The sequence below is a fragment of the Apteryx rowi genome, unplaced genomic scaffold (genome assembly GCF_003343035.1).
Source record: "Apteryx rowi isolate R43461 unplaced genomic scaffold, aptRow1 scaffold_14, whole genome shotgun sequence".
Lineage (NCBI taxonomy): Eukaryota > Metazoa > Chordata > Aves > Apterygiformes > Apterygidae > Apteryx > Apteryx rowi.
In genome coordinates, this window is record NW_020447641.1 from 3846760 (window position 1) to 3851731 (window position 4972).

Below are 4972 nucleotides of genomic sequence, written 5' to 3' on the forward strand. Positions count from 1 at the left end.
CCGACAGTTGGCGGGGGGAGGGGGCCGCTGCAGCCCGCCCCGGCCCGCCGCCCTCGGGCGCCTCGCCGCCCTCCCCTCGTATCGCCCCCAGCTCTGCCCTCCCGTGAAGCCCCGGCCCTGGGAGTCCCGTCGTTTCCCCCCGCGGCGGCAGGGGCGCTGGCGGGGGGAGCCCGGCGTTTCCAGCCTTGCTGGAGCTCGGCTGCGCCGATCCCGGGAGGCGTAAAACGTTGTGGCTGTTTTGAGCCAAAGCGGCTTGCTGAGGGAGGAGAGGCCCTGCTTGCCCCATGCGCCCGGCGAGAGGGCAGCCACCTGCCGCCCTGGGGACCGGGAGCAGTGGCCCAGGAGGTTGTGGTGAGTGGGGGCTCTGCCTGCCATTTGTACGAGTTTAAATTAAAGGGCTAAATACAAGTCTGTGGGGTGCTTGATGAGTTTGGGGGATTGGCCCTGGTCTGCAGAGTAAGGCTTCAAGGGCTTCGAAGTCCGTGTGAGTGTTTGGGAGGGAAGGGTGTCTCTTCCCCCTTGGTGGCATGCAGGACTAACGTTAGGATGTTTTTCAGCTGTCCGCAAGCACGTACTTGCTGTGGCCTAGTCTATATGCACACGTGCATTCTCGTTCCACCTTAACTTCACATGTTACTTTGGGCTACCTAATTGAACTCATGCAAAACCCTATGTGGAGGCAATTAAAACTGTTTTTTATCTGTGCAGTTCATGTCAGACTTGCACAAGCAGAGATTTTTGATAGATTCATCATTGTGCAGCATTTTTTCCATTTATGCCACTGCATCTCTGTGTTGCTGTAGGCCAATTGTAGTCTGCTTGCTCTAGAACTTCAAGTTAAATTTTGGAGGGTTTTTTTTTTCTGAGGGGAAGGGTAATGAAAGAAGTAAACACTGTATTACCACTGCTATTGCTAGATTGCACAGCCTCTGCTAGCAGATTCAGAAAAGTTTAAGTGTACTCATACTTCCATTGTTGAGCACCAAACAGTCTGAAGTTCTATCATATACTGCAAAACAAGCTTATGGACATATTCACAGAGTTAATTTTGTATAAAATAAATGTTAAGGTTGTTCTACAGTAGCAATGTGCCTCTTCAGAGGAATGAAACTTTTTCATAGTCTTAGGCCTAAATAACTACATTGATATAATTCAGAAACTTGCACATAAGCAAATTTACATATAGGCGTAGTCCACTTGAGGCCAATGGCTTTCATTTCTGTTCCAGATGGCCAGGTAAGTGCAGGTTGGGGGCAGGGAGAGGAGGGTGGGAAGCAGAGAGGAGGCAAACTGCCTACCAGTTGACTACAAGTCACTATTTTACAAAGAGTATCCAAAGTTCATAAGTTTGGGGTAACATAGCTTTAATGCAAGAATTTAATTACTGTTCACTWCTGTACTGGTAAATGACAGATATTTGACACAGCCATTGAGAAAATGTGTTAGACATCACAAATAAAGATATACTGTCCTAGGCAATGCTAAATTGAATCAGGAACTGGCTTACCACTTGGATAAAACTGTTGAGGCATCCTCCTCCTGCGGTGACTGTAAATTCCCCAAGTACAGTTCAAGTTTTTAAGCGGTTTCACCTACCATACAATTTTAGACTACTTGAAGAATGCTAACTTAGAAGGTTACGTAGGTCACTTTTCTGAGTCTGTGAAAGTCAGATAAACGTCTTTATGTGATCAAGAGCTCCAAAGTACATAACTCTTACCTTAGAAGCTATAAAGAGGGAGAATGTCAGGACTAGTTCAGATGACAGTGACTCCCAGAAGACCCCACTCAATTGTGGAAAAGGCTGGGTGTGGAAGTCCTAGTTATTCTGGCTTCACCAAATTCTTGCTCAATTTTTCGCATGCCAGAATTTCAGATTATCCAGTGAAATCTGTGCCAGCACAGCTTTGCTGTCAGTTATATGAAGTAGTAGTCTTAGTTTGGCAGCCWCAAGTCAAGGGGCAGTAGCTGGCTTTACTTTTGGAGCACGGTGCAGTTTTGGGCAGATTGTGGAAGAAGGTGGGGGGGTAAGGAAAGATATATAAACAATAATTTTTCATTTCAAGCATGGATAGAGTGATGCCAAACTATTAAAATTCATTTGAGCTAGTTTTGAGAACAGATGTTTAAGGGTATGGACAAGAAATCAGAAATGACTGAATTACTGTGACTTAAAGACTTCCTGCTTCTTGGCATGCATGTGATAATGGTGTGCACCATTAGTGCAGCTCATCTACTAGTCTGCTCCCATTGCAAAGGAGGAGCAGTCAGTGCGCTGGTATGCATGCCTCACAAGATGTGCTAAGAAGGAAACAAAGATAGTGCACCAAAGAAAAACCATAGATGTATGAGTGGGTGTCAACAGTTAGTGAAGCTTTGRGATTCTTTCTAAAACAGGCAGTTGACTTTAGTTCATGCTTACCTAGTCTATCCATTAAGTGTAACCTAAGCACACTGTTATCCCTCTCAAGACAGTGCCTATAAGCTTTTCTGCTTCTCTGTATTCCTAATGTTCTTTACACACCTTGGAAGGACAAAGTCCTGGGTTCTTTGATAGGAGTGTATTGGTACAGGAATCAAAAGAGAAGCTGATTTTTAAAAAACATTATCTTAGCTAAATCTCTGATACTAAGATCATTCCTCCTTCAGATTCTGGAAAACAGAAGGCAGTGCTGGACAACTATAGCTCTACGTTTAAGTATTGTGACAGTGAATTACTGTGCAAGAGAGAACATTCCGAGTGAGTCTCAAAATAGAAGGCAGTTAAGTAAGTAAGTCCGTGAATTTAGCATTATATGGAATCTTGAGTTCAGCCCTTGCCTTAAAATATCTGAATGCTATTTTCTTCAGCCCTTATTCTGTTAACTCATTCCTACCCTCAATTAATGTTCTAGAAAAGTAAAATGAATAAAAGGGATGTCAGTATTACTAAGATGCCTTTGATTATTTCTTTTCTTCAGATTGTGTTATCAAAGTCTTTGTCTCAAAGAGCTAGAAGAATAAATAGCTGTGGTTTCCATTGTTCTAGGTAGTGCAAAACAACCTCAGGAATCCTTAGGCATGTTACTGAACTCTTTTGAAAAATACCCAGGAAATATCTTAGCAAAATCTAGGATATTTTTTAGAATAGGTCTAACTAGTTGTATGTATTGTCTGAGGAAGAACATGACTTGATTAGGTGATGCATATAGAAATAAGGATTAAAGACATGTGAAGAACATTGGACAAGTGTTATATTATTTTCCTTAATGCTAGCAAGACTACTGGGCAAAAAGTAAGATTTTATTTAAGCTGCTGGTTAATCTTGCTTGCTTGAATTTGTAATGTTTTCTAGAGGGACAAGAGTGTATAGACATGCTTGAGTGGGAGCTAAATGAAACTCTTAGGAAGGAAAAAGATTTTACTTGCACTATGGTGAGTAGAGGCAGAGCACTAGTAGGCCAGCCCACTCCTTTTTTAGGTACAGAACAAGCTCTACAAATTAGTGGGTTTTTTGATGAGATGGGGAAAAAGATAAGTTAATTTTTCAAGTAATGTTGATACCTGTTGAAGGAAATACTTTTTTCTCTTGTGTGTGTTTTTTTTTTTTTTTTTTTTTAAGACTTGTAAAGGAGGAATGCTAAAATTCACTGTTAAAGCCTACTTTATGATAGTGTTTTCTTTAAGTCCTTTTGCTCAGGAATAAAGATAAGCATATAAAGGAAACATAGTCCCAACATTATTTWAAAAAAAATCAACTTTTCAATGATGTAAGCATTTGCTCTCCCTGATTTCTGGATACAGTAGTATTCCTCTTCTATTCCCATAGTTGTCCTTCTAGGTTGGATCCTCTGAAGAGCCTATGAAATCATGGAGCATTCAGGCACAGGAAAAAGAGATGGCAGAATATATGCATCTTTGCCTTTTTATTTCTTTATTTCAGTCTGCAGATGTTGAAAAATAGTATATTAATGAAGAATAACAGTTTTTGCCTTCCTTTGTGGGGACAGGAGAATGCTCTGCTCTAAAGAGCTTGCAATTCTAATTCCTGCAATAAATTTAGAAGGACGATGTCTAGGTCAGGTTATAATTTGAGATTAAAAAAAGACGCTCATATAATAATCTTTTTTAGACCAGCAGCTTGTTGGTGTTTATTAAAGAAAATGCCAAACAGGAAAAAATGAAATGTGTGGATGATTTTAACGTGTTTAGCTTGAGAATGTTGTTTCTTTTATTGAAAACTTGTTTCTTCCATAATATCTCATAAAAGTTAATCTGAATGAAAGGTAATTTCTTAAAGGGTATTCCATGTAAAAAGAGTCCCTGAGAGAGAGCGTGGGAGCTCTGAGGCTGTTACTGATGTGCCGCTGACAATGCAGAGAACAAGATGATGACATCATAAAACAGAAAACTGAAGTGACTAAGTAAGTTTGTTTAGTTTGTGTGGTGCCTGCAAATTTGGCCTAGTTTTACACTATTCCTTTATTACTCTCTTAATTATGTGACTAATCTTACAACTTTTCTGTGAATTACTGTGATGTAATCATAGTCCTGCTACCAATTGCTACACACTTTCTAGTTAAAAATTGTCTTCTGTATTTACATACTATAACCTAGGGCTAGGTGTAGGCGTATTATCACCCAGCAAAGTAGGCAGATGCCATAAGGAGCAGAGTGCAACAGATCTGATATCACTATCCATATTCTTAATTGCAGGCCCTGGGAAGACTTGCAGTAGTGAGAAAAGAGTGCTGGAGGGGAAGGAGGCTTATTTCTGTTCTTGCCTCCTGGTTCTTGCCTCCTAGTTCTCTTTTCCCTCATTTTCTTATGAGGGAAACTTTAAGTTGCTCCAGTTAACTTCACTGTAACTCTGTGGAGAGCCAGTGTCTTACCTATAGCAGAACAAACTGTAAGATCAGACTTCATTTCTTTAAAGGAGATCAACTTGGATTATTTGAAGTAGTAACAAAATGCTATATGTCTTTACATTAAG